This window comes from Grammomys surdaster, unplaced genomic scaffold, assembly GCF_004785775.1.
Source record: "Grammomys surdaster isolate TR1022 unplaced genomic scaffold, NIH_TR_1.0 150, whole genome shotgun sequence".
In the NCBI taxonomy this organism is placed as follows: domain Eukaryota; kingdom Metazoa; phylum Chordata; class Mammalia; order Rodentia; family Muridae; genus Grammomys; species Grammomys surdaster.
The window spans coordinates 19,726,879-19,742,971 of NW_021604608.1; positions in this window are offsets into that span (position 1 = coordinate 19,726,879).

Consider the following 16,093-nt stretch of genomic DNA (forward strand, 5'->3'; position numbering starts at 1 on the left):
CTCTGCCTCCCAAGTGCTGGGATTAAAGGCGTGCGCCACCACCTCCTGGCACTCTGTTTTCTTATACACTCAGGGACAACCTGCCCAGAGAGTGGCACTACCCAGCATGGGCCGGAGCTTCCCACACCAATCATTTACTAGGAAAGTGCACTGCAGGATAATTTGGTGGTTCCCTCTTCCCAAATGAATCTAGCTTGTGTTGAGTTGACATAAAAGTAGCCAGCACAGTGGCCAAGCCGAGCTAGTCTAACATTAACTCCAGTAACATTCCTTTTTACTGGGAGAGCCATGAAGACATACTGAAAAGACCAAATCTAATACAGGTATAAGTTCCAAAATGCCTCCCACTCCCAGCCTGCTGCCTTTCTTTGAGTCTTAGCAGAATGGAAAAGTACTGAGTTGACCCTGACACATCTGTCTGCTGAGCCAGATAAGAGACAAAGGAGGGAAATCCTACCACCCTGAAGGCAGCTTCTTGGAACCAGCCCAGCAACTGTACTGCAGATAACTTCTAGGAAGCAGCTACTAGCTTCATTCAACCTTCTGTAAACTCTGGTCCTTAGCAGTTGAGGGCCAATGCTTTTTCTCAGTGTCTTGGCCCTCTCTGTGGAGGAGAGTGGACATATGTCTTTGCAGATGGTATCTTGGTGCAAATCTTTGTAGTCTCAGCCTAGGTTTCCCCATAACACATACTTTCTTGAGAAACGAAATTCTTTGGAAATTACATTTGTGTGGGAGGAGTCCCAACATCTCTGACAAGCTCTGTGATCTTCATGCAGGCCAGACCTTAGTTTGGGAACGGTAGTCACACAATTTAATTAAAAAAAAAAAAATCCGGGCAGTGGTGGCGCACGCCTTTAATCCCAGCACTTGGGAGGCAGAGGCAGGTGGATTTCTGAGTTTGAGGCCAGCCTGGTCTACAGAATGAGTTCCAGGACAGCCAGGGCTACACAGAGAAACCCTGTCTCGAAAAACAAACAAAGAAACAAAACAAACAAACAAACAAAAAAAAACAAACAAAAAAAAACCAGCGGGAACGACTGGATGCCAGGATGTAGGGGCCGAGCAGTGGCAATGGCGCACCAAAGGTGAGGTAGGTTGAGCTAGGTATATAAATAGAAGAATCGAATCAGCACTCAAAATAGTCCGTTGTCTCTCCACACCCCCAGCAAGACGGCTAGTATAACAAAACAAAACAACAACAAAAAACCAAAACCAGCCAGGCGGTGGTGGTGCATGCCTTTAATCCCAGCACTTGGGAGGCAGAGACAGGCGGATTTCTGAGTTCGAGGCCAGCCTGGTCTACAGAGTGAGTTCCAGGACAGCCAGGGCTACATAGAGAAAAACAACAACAACAAAATAACCCAAAACCAAAAAAACAAAACAAAGCAGAAGCCACTAAATTCTGGTGAAGCTATGGATATGTAAGATCACCATTGGTGGGAATGTAAATTAAAAGATCATAGCTAGCCGGGAAACAGTATGGGAGTTCTTCAAACAACTGAAAATAGAACGAATACTTGATCCAGCAATCCCACTACTGGATATGTATGAAGTCACTGTACGGAGACGTCTACATCCCAGGGTTCAACGCAGCCCTATTCAGGATAGCGGAGAGCTGCAAACTACTGAACTGTCCGCCGGCTAACTGAGGAACAGAGTGGGGTGGGAAATTCAGTACACAGGACAGATTACGCTACAGATATAGAAAAAATGCTGTCCAGTTATTTGTAACAACTTAGCTAATATGGTGGGGTTTTTGTTTGTTTTGATTTGATTTTTTTGAGACAGATTTTTCTCTTTGTAACTATAACCCTGGAAGTCCTGGATCTCACTTGTAGACCAGGCTGGACCAATTTAGAGATCTGCCTACCTCTGCTTTCTGAGTACTGGGACTAGAGTTGTGCATTACCACTGCACTGCCACTGCTGCTGCTGCTGCTGCTTCCTCTTCCTCTTCCTCCTTTTCTTCTTCTCCTTGTCCTCTTCATCCTCCCCCTCCCCCTCCTCTTTCTCTTCCTCCTTTATATAAGGATTTTTAAAGTTTTTGTTTATTTTGTTTCTTGAAACAGAATCTCATTGGGTAGCTCAAGCTACCCCCCAAATTGTGACCGTCCTGCCTCAACCTCCCAAGTGCTGGGGTTACAAGCATGTGCGTTCACTACTGATAACTTCATGTTTTTACTCTGAAGAAAGGACAGCGGGGGGGGGGGGTGGGGGGCATTTACCAAGTAACTTGAGAAACTGTACACGTAGAATGCCTCCCTACCCACTGCAAAGACTCTGCAATAGGATTCTATTTAGCCTTGCCCTCATGGTGGACAGCACTACAAAGTGCTTAGACATTTAAGGATTTAGCTGTACATTGTGGAATTTTGGGTACATTTATTTGCGATGTAATGGAGTGTATTTGTGTAGTTTATGCTTCCTTATGACATTATAATTTATCCCAGCATAGGAATGGCTTCCAGAAACTATACTGCAGCAGCTCACTACTGAACATTAAGAGAACGGTGCTGGCTTAGCATACACAGCACCTTGGATTTGCTCACTCCAGCATCGTGAATACAAAACAAAACGGTACTTAGTATTTAAGGTTTGTTACCTACTACCCAAGAGATTTATTTTGAAACATACACATATTCTACAGGCTTTATCATTGTCATTGTCATCATTATTTCATCATCATCATCATCATCTTGAGACAGGTTCTCTTGAAGCCATGGCTGTCTTGGAACTCTCAGTGTAGGCCAGGCTGGCCTCAAACTCACAGAGCTCTACCTGCCTCCTGAGTGCTGGGATTTTTTTTGTTTTTTGTTTTTTGTTTTTTTGGGGTTTTTTTTTGTTTTTTTGTTTTTGGTTTTTTGAGACAGGGTTTCTCTGTGCAGCCTGGGCTGTCCTGGAACTCACTCTGTAGACCAGGCTGGCCTTGAACTCAGAAATCCACCTGCCTCCTGAGTGCTGGGATTAAAGGTGTGTACCACTATGCCTGGTTGTTTTTTTTTTTTTTAAATATTGTTTCTTTGTGTGTGTGTGTGTGTGTGTGTGCATGTACATTTGTGTATACAGGACTCTCAGTGGCCCACAGGTATCAAATCATCTAGAGCTGGAGTTACAGACATTTATGAGCAGCCCAACGTGGGTACTTAGATTGGAACTCTGGTTTTCTGACAAGGTGGTATATACTCCTAACTCTAGCCCATGTGTAGGGCTTCTTTTTCTCAATGTAATATCTTGTTTCACTCATGTTTCAAAGGCTAAGCACTGAAATGCTTACCTTATGTATGAAGGAAACTTGATGAGGGTGGGGGGTTTCCAGCTTTGACAACTATACTAAAAGTTTATTTGATGTTACTAAAAGAATTTGAAGTGTCAAAACATTTGAAAAGCGGGCTGGAGAGATGACTCAGCGGTTAAAAGCACAGACTGCTCTTCCAGAGGTCCTGAGTTCAAATCCCAGCAACCACATGGTGGCTCACAACCATCCATAATGAGATTGGATGCCCTCTTTTGGTGTGTCTGAAGACAGCTACAGTGTACTCATAAATAAAATAAATAAATAAATCTTTAAAAAAAAAACATTTGAAAAGCTAGCAATAAGAGGAGAAAACCCACCAAAAATATTAAGATCAGAGATTGAGTTATCTTAAGTATTTCCAAGAAAAATGATATTATGAAACATTGTCAGCCAGGCAGTGGTGGCGCACGCCTTTCATCCCAGCACTTGGGAGGCAGAGGCAGGTGGATTTCTGAGTTCAAGGCCAGCCTGGTCTACAGAGTGAGTTCCAAGACAGCCATGACTATACAGAGAAACCCTGTCTCGAAAAAAACAAAAAAAAAAAAAAAAAGAGAGAGAGAGAGAGAGAGAGAGAGAGAGAGAGAGAGAGAGAGAGAGAGAGAAACATTGTTACATAAAAGGGTAATTAAAAAGCCAGGTGGTGGTGGCGGTGGTGGTAGTACATACCTTTAATCTCAGCACTCAGGAGGCAGAGGCAGGTATGAGTTTGAAGTCAGCCTGGTCTACAGAATGATTTCTAGGACAACCAGGGCTATACAGAGAAACCCAGTCTCAAAAATCAAAACCAAAACCAAAACAAAAAACATGGTAAAAGTCACCAGAGTTTTGAAACACTATAGAAATATATATTGATCCATTTCAATTATTCATTTATTCCACAGATATGTATCATTAGCCAACTACACTTTGAACTAAAGGCTAGTAACAGGACAGTAAGCAGGTGTAAGTCATCTGTGAGAGCATGGTGTTCTCAGCCTAACATGGAGCTCACCTCTAACATAAATTCTCTGTGTTAACAGCTACTTTTTTTTTTTCCTTGAAACAGGGTTTCCTCTGTGTAGCTCTGGCTGTCCTGGAACTCACTCTGTAGACCAGGCTGGCCTCGAACTCAGAAATCCACCTGCCTCTGCCTCCCAAGTGCTGGGATTAAAGGCGTGCGCCACCACTGCCCGGCAACAGCTACTTTTCTTAATGCTTTTTACAAAACCAATTGGAAGAAGGAAGGGTTTCTTTTGGCTCTTGGCCCACAAGTACAATCTTCCATGCTGGGGAAATGTGGTGAGAGGCATCTGAGGCAGCCAGTCACAGCTCTTCTATACTCAGGAGTCAGAGGTGAATATGCTTGCCAAGGCTCCAAGCCTCAGCTTGGAGAGAGGCTCTGAGGAACGAGTCCTTGGGACTGGGAAGAATAACTTGAAGTCAAATCGAGGGTATAAGCTGACAGCCTGTGTTCTGCTTGAGACTGCTTTCTGCTTTTCTGAAGCTCATCCAGAAGCTCAGCTCTCACAGACCAAAGTCCAGTCTTTTATTTACATATCAATTCAGTTGTCCACCCCAGTTTCCCTTTTGATTGATTATCCCACCAATCAGAATTTTTTGGCCTTATCCCTTGACTTCTAGGAAAAGACAGTAAGCATATTTTTCTTAACATTGCAAATGAATTCAGAGATCTGTCTGCCTTTGTAAGCACAGACAATAAGCTAGCTGGGTTGGATCTGAGATCACAGCTCTACCACACCTGAGCCTAAATTCGCTCTATTCCAAGCTGACCTTGAACTCAGGAATCTGCCCGCCTTTGTATCTGTGTGCCTTTGTATCTTTCTGACAAGCTGGGTCATAGTGTAGCTGCCTCTGTTCCTTTAGAACATATTGCATCCTTCTATTTTGCATAGTTGAGAAATTATGTATTTTTGAACTCATGTTTTCAGTGTTCTTTCTTATGGCCCCAAGGGCTGTCCTGGAGGTCTCAGTGTTTACTCTTTTGCTGAGACATAGATAGGCTCTCGGCTCCCAGACTCGTGCTGTCTCTGACTAACATGGAGTCATTGATCTTGGCAGAGAGGGCATTCCTGGAAGGAGGGACATGAAGATATATACACTATTATACAAACAATCTTTACTCCCATACCAACCACAAACAATTGTGGAGGCCCACGCCCTGCTGGCTCTGTTCCAGGGGCAGGACACCATGTCATACTGCCCCTTACATGGCCACACCAGACATGGCATTGACATGTTTTTTGTTATGTTTGTTTCTTTGTTTGGTTGGGTTTTTTTTGAGACAAGGTCTTGCTATACAGTTTTGGCTGGTCTCTAACTCAGTGAGCTCCATGTGCTTCTGCCTCCTGTGTACTAGGATTAAGGGCTTGTGTCACCATGCCTGACAGTCAAATTGTAAGATCTGAAAGTAAAGGCAGAGGCAGGCAGATTTCTGAGTTCGAGGCCAGCCTGGTCTACAGAGTGAGTTCCAGGACAGCTAGGACTACACAGAGAAACCTTGTCTCGAAAAAAACAAAAAACAAACAAACAAAAAAATCTTAAAGTGGTATCAGTGGAAATGGTAAGTAGAAAGATTACTAATTTATTTAGAAAGCAGGATTTCGGGTAGGTGGGTTGGCTCAGCAGTTAGTCAAGGATTTTCTTCACAATCCTAGTAGCCTGAGTTCAATTCCCAGATCCCACATAAAGATGGAAGGAGAGAACTGACATCATAAAGTTGTCCAGTAGAACATGCATACACATAAACACACCATACACACACATACAATGCTAAAAAAAAAAAATGAAAAAGATAGAAGTTGAGATTTAAGGGCTGATAAAGGTAGCCTAGTTTGTAGAGTGTTTACTTAGCCCACATGAAAATCTGGGTTGGATTCTAGCACCATATCAACCAAGCATGATGGCATAAGCCTATAATCCCAACACTCAAGAGGTGGAAGCAGGAGGATCAGAAGTCTGAGGGCATTGTTGTCTGCCACATAGCCACTCTAAGGCCAGCTTGAGCTACGTAAGACCACCCCCATCCCATAAAGAAGTAAATAACTAAATAAAAACAAGCAAGACTCACAAGATGGACATTCGAGAAAGCATTATGAAGTCAAGTCCCACATTCTAGCATGAACTGTGTATGAGGTTGTAGACCGAAGGACAGAACACAGAAGGCAGCCTAGTTTTGCAAGGCTCATCGGCAGTGTTTGATAACACTAAGTTTTGAGATGTCAAAATTCGTGGCATTGGAGGGGAGGCATTGAGATTAGAGTCAGAGATAAAGATCTGGAAAGCTGAAGATAAATCTTGTGTGTAGAGATACATTTGACATCTTGCAGCTGAGCAAGTGTAGACTAGAAAGCTAGGCACACCTGTAATCCAAGCCCAGCACTTGGATGTAAAACCAGGAAGATTAGGGGTTAAAGTCCATCATTAGCTCTATAGCAAGTTCGAGGCCAGCCTGGGATACAGTGTGGGATACTGTCATAGAAACCTAAAATAATGTGAATGGAGCAGGCCAGCTGTTGGGACTGGAATGTGACACTATTAAAAGGCTGGATAGAGAAGTGCAGGACAGGAGTTCAAAAGAGTGACCAGAGGGGAGGAAAACAGAAGCGTGTGTTGTAATGGAAGTCCGAGAGGAAAAAATGTCCCCCTGGAAACCTGTCCCTGAGTCAAAAGTTCCTGAGTGATCAAGTAATGGAAAAATGAAAAGCAATGATTCAGGTTGATAAGAGCAGGTCAGAGGATGCCTTGAGAAGAATGGTGTGCACAAAATGGCATCTCAGTAAGTGAAATGAGCGGAGTGGACTATTAAAGCACAGCTTACGGAAATCATCCAACCATTTCTCTGAGACAGCAAAAGATAAACACACTGTGGCCAATCGTAGAAGGGGATGCTAGCAAGCACCCAGATACCAATATGGATACATGTAAGGATCAATTCAAAGTAAATTCTCTGCACCTCATGTCACTTTGGGGGAAGGGGGTATGGGAGCAGATCTTGCTATGTTACTGAAGTCTTTGAGCTCTAAGAAATTATATTTAAACTGAGCATAGTGGATTTTATTTTATCTCATGTTTGAGACTAAGTATCTCCTTGAGGTCTAAGCTGACCTGGAGTTTACCATGTAAGCTGGTTTTGAGTTCATATAAGTTCTTCTGCTTCAGATTGTTGAGTGCTTGGGATTTCAGGTATGATAGTTTGACATTACAAGTTTGATGGTTTAAAAAAAAAAACAAGTTTGATGGTTTCTTTTTCTCTTCCTTCCTTCCTTCCTTCCTTCCTTCCTTCCTTCCTTCCTTCCTTCCTTCCTTCCTTCCCTCCTTCCTTCCTTTGTTCCTTCCTTTCTGTCTTTCCTTCTCTCTCTCTCTCTTTTTTTTGTTTTTTTTTTTTTGTTTTTTTGTTTTTTTTTTGACACAGGGTTTCTCTGTGTAGCCCTGGCTGTCCTGGAACTCACTCGGTAAACCAGGCTAGCCTCGAACTCAGAAATCCGCCTGTCTCTGCCTCCCAAGTGCTGGGATTAAAGGCGTGCGCCACCACCGCCCGGGTTTCTTTCTATTTTTTTGTTGTTGTTTTTTAAAATCTAATTATCTAGCCAGTTGTGGTGGCGCACGCCTTTAATCCTGGCACTTGGGAGGCAGAGGCAGGCAGATCCCTGAGTTGAAGGCCAGCCTGGTCTACAGAGGGAGCTCCAGGACAACCAGAGTTACACAGAGAAACCCTGTCTTGAAATACAAAGCAACCTAAAACAAAACAAAACAAAAAAAATTAAACAAACAAACAAAAAATCCAAGCACTTAGAAGTAGAGGCAGGAGGATTAGTTCAAGTCATCCCTGACTCCATAGAGAATTTAAAGCTAGTATGGGCTACATAAGACTTTGTCTTAAAAAAAAAAAAAAAAAAAAAAAAAAGGGAAGCTGGGCAGTGGTGGCGCACGCCTTTGACCCCAGCACTTGGGAGGCAGAACCAGGCAGATCTCTGAGTTCGAGGCCAGCCTGGTCTACAGAGTGAGTTCCAGGACAGCCAGGACTACACAGAGAAACCCTGTCTCGAAAAAACCAAAAAAAAAAAAATGGGAGAGAGAAAATTTTTAATCACATATTAGCTACATAGAAATGTTTGTAATGATTTTATTTGAAATAGCTGTAATCAGGAAACCACCAAAAATGAACCTAATAGGCGAGACATGGAAATCCACGAAATGCTCAGTATTAAACAGAACTGCCCCCACCCCACCTCCAAGGCTAAGACTGGTCGTGAACTGATTGTTTAGCCTTGGCTAGCCTCTAACTCACATCTATCTTCCTGACTCAGTGACATGAGTCACTTCTCCTGGATGGGACAATTATTACTACTTACTATGATTAGCATATATGATTATAACACTATGTATTAGTGTATACATATGTATGCACACATACATATGTATGCACACATATGCCACAATGCACATGGAAGACAACGATGTGTGGTGGCTTCTTTCCGTCCGCCTTTATGTAACTTGCAGGGACAAACTCAAGTCACTAGGCTTGCTCAGCATGCACATTGAGCCTGCAGAGCTGTTTCACCAGCCCTGGAAGAATTATGGATACACGCAATAACGTGGAGGACTCTCAAAACATAGTGTAGAACGAGAGCCAATTTAAAAAAGATACACACTGAATTCTTTGATTTATAAGACATTCTCAAAACGACAGGTTTTCAATTACATTTTATTTTGTATGCTGAGGGAATGTGAGTGGGTCAGAGAAACAGCATGCAGAATTTGCTTCTCTCCTTTTCTGAGAAGGTGGCAAGCACCTTTATCTGCAGAGTCTATGTCCCCTCAAATGACAAATTTTAGAGATGGGAAATGGATGTATTATTTAACAATTATGTATATTTACATTAAGTTGTACTAAGTGGGCTTGTTTTTAGTTCCAGATGACTAAATATTAAAACACTGTGGTAAAGCTGAAATCCATTTGAGGATGGGGTAACAGTTGCTTTTCTCCTTGCTGTGGTCTGATACCCGACCAAAAGCAACTCTAGGGAGACAGGGCTTATTGCAACTCAGACATTAAGACAGAACAGTCAGTCTACCACGACAGGAAGGCACGGTGGCAGGCAGACATGAGACGGCTGCTCACATCCTGTCTACAAACAGAAAACAGACAAACGCCGGGACTCCATTGGCTCGATTTTCAGATATTCAGTGTAGGACCTCAGCCCATGAGATGGTGCCAGCCACATGGAAAAAGATACGCATCAATTTAAAAATAGTGACTACCCCAAAAGAGAAAGAAAAAAAATTAGATATCTGGTACATCCACAACTGAAAACATGTATGGATAAATTAAGATTTATGAGAAAGGTGACATCCTATTTGCACATTGAAGAAAAAAAATCTAATAAAGATGAGGCCAGGTCTAAAGAGAAGGTAAGGCTGGACATGGAGAAGGAGAAAAACCATTAAAAGAGATAGGAAATAGTCTACGGTAAGGAATCACTCAGTGGGAATAACTACACAAGCAAAGTGAAAGAACTCACGTTCGTGACCAATAGAGTAAACATTGAATATGCATTGGCCAAAGCAAACACAATGATAGAATCCTGAACCACCTCTGTAGCATTTGGTCCCAGTGAGTCAGAATTTCTGCCAGAAACCTCTAGTCTTCCTCTCTCTATATTCAAATTCAAGACAAGACCAGACTAAATAACCTCTCTGTGGTGGTTTGAAAGGAATGGCTCCCATAGACTCTATGTGTTTGAATGCTTGGCCATAGGGAGTGGCACTATTAGAAGGTGTGGCCTTGTTGGAGGAAGTGTATCACTATAAAGACTGGCTTTAAGGTCCTCCTTCAGATCAAGATATGGTCAAACTACATCCTGTGTGGCACACAGTCTCCTGTTGCCTGCTGATTAAGATATAGAATTTACAGCTCCTTCTCCAGCACCATGCCCACCTTCATGTCGCCATGTTTCCCACCATGACAATAATGGACTGAACCCCTGAACTGTAAACCAGCTCCAATTCAATGTTGTCCTTTATGAGAGTAGCCATGGTCATGAAGTTTCTTCATGACAATAAAACCCTAACCCTAAGACGCTCTCTATGCCAACCATGTAAGATGTCACCCCCAACTCCAGTTTCCTCATGTGCCTCTTCCTGTTCTCTGAATCTTTTTTTTTTTTTTTGGTTTTTCGAGACAGGGTTTCTCTGTGTATCTCTGGCTGTCCTGGAACTCACTCTGTAGACCAGGCTGGCCTCGAACTCAGAAATCCACCTGCCTCTGCCTCCCAAGTGCTGGGATTAAAGGCGTACGTCACCACCGCCCGGTGTGTTCTCTGAATCTGATGTTTAATCTGACTACACTAATGCCTTCTCAAATAATGCCTTGTCAAATAGACAACTTTCTGCTCACCTTACAGCCTCTGGCAAAAGCAAGCCTGACAGTCAGCTCTTGTGTGCAGTAAATGGCTCCTGTTCTCATTCAAATAGGCTTAATTTTCTTCCAAACAAGAATGGTTCAATTCATGGTCTTTAAGGTAGATCTAGGGATGACCCTCTGAGGAAATGCAGAGGTGGATTCAGGAGGTCTGTTTGAAGACGGAGAGGTCAAGAACCTGGAGCCAGAAGTGGTGAGGTAGGGTGTAAACAGAATCAGATGATGAAGGAAAGTATCTTCCGGTGGTAACTTTGATGCCAGCATCCCAAAGGCCACCCCAACCTACATAGACTGTACCTCTACAACGACCTCTATCTGCCCAGCAGCTGCTTGTTCAACCTGGGACTACTATCACTCCTAAGAATCATTGTGAAGATGGGTTTTTGTAGCACACACCTGTAATCCCAGTACTCGGGAGCTGAAGGGAAGGGTCTTAAGCTTGAAGTCAGCTTGGAATATATAGTGAATTCCAGATGAATGGGGGATACTGTTAATGGATTCTGTTTAAAAACAAAATGAAGGAGGTGGCTATCATTCAGATGATGCTCAGAATAGTCCATAACTCCAGTTCCAGGAGATCGGACACCCTCTCCTGACCTCTGTGGAATGCACATGGTAAACATTCATATACGCAGACAAAACACTCATAAACATAGAATAAAAATCAACAAAATAATTATTAAAACAAATAAAATGCCCCCCCCCACAATGAGGATTACATAAGGCATTTAAAAAAATAACACTTGGATATTTATGATTTATTTTACTTACATTTTATTTATCTCTGAGACAGGAGAGCCCAAATGGAGAAGGGCTGAATTTCTGATCCTTATACTTCTACCTCTCATGAGCAGACATCTGGTTTTCATATGGTGCTGGGGATTAAATCCAAGGCTGAACTCCCTGAGCTACATCCCCAGCCTTTATTTATTTGTTTGATGTTGTATGTCATACAGCCCACTCTAGCCTCAAACTTGTCACATAGCTGAGGCTGACCTTAAACTTCTGACCCTCCTTCTTTTACCTCCGAATGCTAGTGTTACAGGTATACACCACCATGCCTGGTATATGTGGTATTGGCGATCAAACTCAGGGTTTTGTACATGTCGGCAATCATTTTATTGATTAAGTTATACCATCAGTCAAGAAACCAAAAAAAAAAGAAAAGTTATATCATCAGCTCCTTTAAAAAAATTTTTTTTATAGCATTTTGATATGTAGTCCTTTCTGGTCTATAATTTCCTAAGCAGAACCAGGATGGCCTCAAATTTGTGGTGATCCTCTTGCCTCTGCCTCCTAAATGTTGGTTCAATAGTTACGTGCAGCCATGCTTGGTTTTCCTACCCAGTTTACCTTTAAAACCTTTCCCTTGGTGAGTGAGAAGAGACACACTGAATAAAGGCAGTAGGTCCCAACTCTAACCATCTGAGTTTGGTGTTTAGAACTCACAAGGTCGAAGGAGAAAACTTTCTTCCAAAGTTATCCTCTGATATCAACACAGGTACATGTTAAACAAGCAAACAAACAAACTTAAGATGGATGTAGCGGCCCCGACTTTAATCCCAGCACTAGGCACAGGCAAGTAGATCTCTGTGAGTTCGAGGCCAGTCTGGTTTACACAGTGAGTTCCAGGCCATCCAGAGCTACTTAATGAAAACCTGTCTCAAAAACAAGCAAAGAGAAACCAAAATAAATGTAAAACTATTAGAATTAAAAAAAAAAAAAAGCTAAGCCGGGCGGCGGTGGTGGCACACGCCTTTAATCCTAGCACTTGGGAGGCAGAGGCAGGCGGATTTCTGAGTTCGAGGCCAGCCTGGTCTACAGAGTGAGTTCCAGGACAGCCAGACCTACACAGAGAAACCCTGTCTCGAAAAAACAAAAACAAAAACAAAAGCTGTTTGTGCCTTGATCACTTTGAATATGCCTACAGTTTATTGTAACAGGCATTGTCACAGACATTGCAATGCGTTCCAAACTAAGTGTAATATCTCTGGACACTTTCTGTCTTGGTTGACATTTATTTATTTATTTATTTGCTGCTTTACATGTATGTGCAGGTGATGGACCCATGGTCCTCCTGGTGCTTTTAACCACTGAGGCATCTCTCTAGCCTCTGGCTGACAGAGCTATCCAGGGAAAGCAGGAGTGTATGGGAGCCCTGTAGGAAGAAACTGAGCAAGATCCTGAGGAGCTGGCTGGTGTTTTCCTGCGGCAGTAATATCCACCTTGTGTCCTGTGTGATGAGTAGGAAAGACAAGCAAAGAAAGTAAAGTTTCCCCCCTGCTTTAGGTTGACGTCTGTACCCAAGAGTGTTACTGGCTTTCTTGTCTGCCCTAGAGAAAAGGTGGTGGGGATGAATTTATTTTGGCTCTTGGTTCAGGAGCTGCAAGGTTGAGGGTGTGCATCTGGTTATAATCTTCTTGCTGGCAGTTTGAAGCAGAGGACACTGCATGACCAGAGACAGGAGGTGAACATGTGTATGTGTTATGAGCATATTAGCTAGTGCTGGGGGTGTAACTCTGTATAACTCTGTAGTAGAGTGTGTGTGCCCAGGATACAGGAGGCCTGAGTTTAATTCTCAACACCCAAAATTATTTTACTACGGTTTTTATGATATGTCCTTTGTTAGTTTATTTGTTGTTGTTCTTGCTTTGTTTCCACAGGGTTTCTCTGTGTAGGCTGGCGGACCTGGAGCTCGCTCTGTAGAACAGGTTGGCTCTGAACTCAGAGATCTGTCTGCCTGCTGCCAACACTACCACCACCGTCAAGCATTAGGTGGTTTGTTTTTGTTTGTTTTTGTTTGTTTGTTTGTTTTTTTGGAGGGGGTCTTTTTTATTTTTATTTATTTGTTTGTTTGTTTTTCGAGACAGGGTTTCTCTGTGTAGTCCTGGCTGTCCTGGAACTCACTCTGTAGACCAGGCTAGCCTCGAACTCTCAAACTCAGAAATCCGCCTGCCTCTGCCTCCCAAGTGCTGGGATTAAAGGCATGCGCCACCACCGCCCGGCATCCGGGGGTCTTTTTTTATTGAAGTTCTTTTTTCCCTCTGTCTTTTTCTGAAAGACATGGTCTCACTATGTAGCTCTAGCCAGCTTGAACCGCATGCCTGCCATATCAGCACTTAGAAGGCTGAGGTGTGTGGGTGTGATGGCTATTCCCAGTTGCCTTGACTACATCTGAAATGACCTACATGAATAGTCCGGAGATGGAGGGCTCACCTGTGATCCAGATCTAGAGGCTGGAAGACACAGGCTTTTGATCCAGATCGTGGCATGGGATGACAAAAACTTTTGATCCAGATCTTGAGGCATACTGGCCATGAAAAGCTTAGGCCCAGGAAAGGTGGTACACATTTTTAATCCTAGGTGATAGAGGAAAGACCTTTGAATTCAAGGCCAGCCTAGAACAAAGCTAGTTCCAGGTAAAGAACACCTAAGGTCCTAGTGTGATGGTCCACACCTTTAATCTGGTCTACCTAAGGTCCTAGTGTGGTGGTCCACACCTTTAATCTGGTCTACCTAAGGTCCTAGTGTGGTGGTCCACACCTTTAACCTGGTCCACACCTTCTGCTTAAGGTCTACTGAAGGATGATGAAGAAGGAAGGCTCACTCTTTTTTTAAAGACGACTTTTTTATGTGTGAAGACACGGTAGTGTGTCTTCAGACATGCCGGAAGAGGGTATCAGATCCCATTACAGATGGTTATGAGCCACCAGGAATTGAACTCAGGACCTCTAGAAAAGCAGTCAGTGCGAATAACTCCTGAGCTATCTCTCCAGCCCTGAAGGCTCGCTCTTCTTTGCCTGCTTGCTCTTATCTGCCAGCACATCTGTGGAACCTACGTCTTCAGGATTCCAGCTCATACAGAAGACCAGCTGAACTGCCCAGCCTTGTGGGACTGAGAAATTTACAGATTCTTGGACTTCCCATTCACAGCTGCCCATTGTTTGGTTAATCGGACTACAGACTGTAAGTCATTTCTTTAATTTCCCTTAATATTTAGGGATATTCCATAAGTTCTATGACTTCAAAGAGCCCTGACTAAGATCCTGGGCTATACAGAGACCTTGTTTCAATGCACTGTTGGTCAAAGGGTGCTCTAGGGAAAAGTCACATAATTTTATTCAGCAGAATCGAAGAAAGGGTTTACTTTTCAAGAAAGGCCAACCAAATAGCAGACATATTCTTAGGACTTACTAATAGCTAAGGGAAGAAAAATGATGTCAAAAAAGTAAGGGAGGACTGGGGACACGGCAGAGGGTTACCTAGCCCTGGCAATCATGAAAACAAAAATGCAGACCCAAGCACAGCATAGAAAGGGGAGTCTGTGAGGGACAAGGCAGGGAGAGGAAGGGAGAGCCGCGCTGAAAGGGACTAGGGGGTAGTGTGACAGCTGTCCTCTGTAGGATAGGGTCCTGTGTCCACTCCATACAATGCTTAGCCGCCTGGGGAGGTGGGAAGCAGGGAGTTGACTGCGCTTATCCCACGCTTATCCCATGCCATCGCTGGGCGGGCGTTGGGCCTTAGGGCAGCTGCTGCTGGAAACAGCTCCAGGGGTGAGAAAGCACAGTCTGAGCCATGGGACAGCTGGAGCTGGCTGGGAGTCCCTGGGCCTGTGAAGAGGCAGGTCATGGGATTCCCAGGCTCTTGGACACCCAGGCATGCTGGAAGTTGCAGAAGAGATGAGAACAGAATCTGGGCCCTCCGGCTGGATCTAGGCGGGGGAGGGTGTCTGTGTGTGTGTGTGTGGGGGGAGGAGAGTCCTTGGGTTGACTGCAGGTTGCAGGCTTGGCTTGGGCTTGGTGGCAGTCGTGGCAGGGAGTGCAGAGAGGCCTTCTTTTTTTTTTGTTTTTTTTTTGTTTTTTTTTGTTTGTTTGTTTGGTTGGTTGGTTTTTTCGAGACAGTGTTTCTCTGTGTAGCCCTGGCTGTCCTGGAACTCACTTTGTAGACCTGGCTAGCCTCGAACTCAGAAATCCTCCTGCCTCTGCCTCCCAAGTGCTGGGATTAAAGGCGTGTGCCACCACCGCCCAGCCAGAGAGGCCTTCTATGGTAGACTAGACGGCAGTTCTATAGGCAAAGGCCTTCTCCATGGCTCCCCATGGGCGGATCCCGACGAAAAGAGACAGTCCATGGTTTTATGACATTTATTATCATGGTGGAAAGTAGATGAGTAAAACCATACCCCTCTTCTCAGGGTCAGCCTGAGATTAAATATCTTTCCCAGAGAGGAATGTCTGGGAAAACTTATTGGCTAAGCCCCCCAGGCTTCTATGTACGTCATTAGCATAGGGATCTGTTTTGAGCCTACGTGACTGATGGCTACAAATCTATTGGGGGTGGGGGAGGGCTGTAGCTAGTGACAGGAGCCTCGTGCCTGGG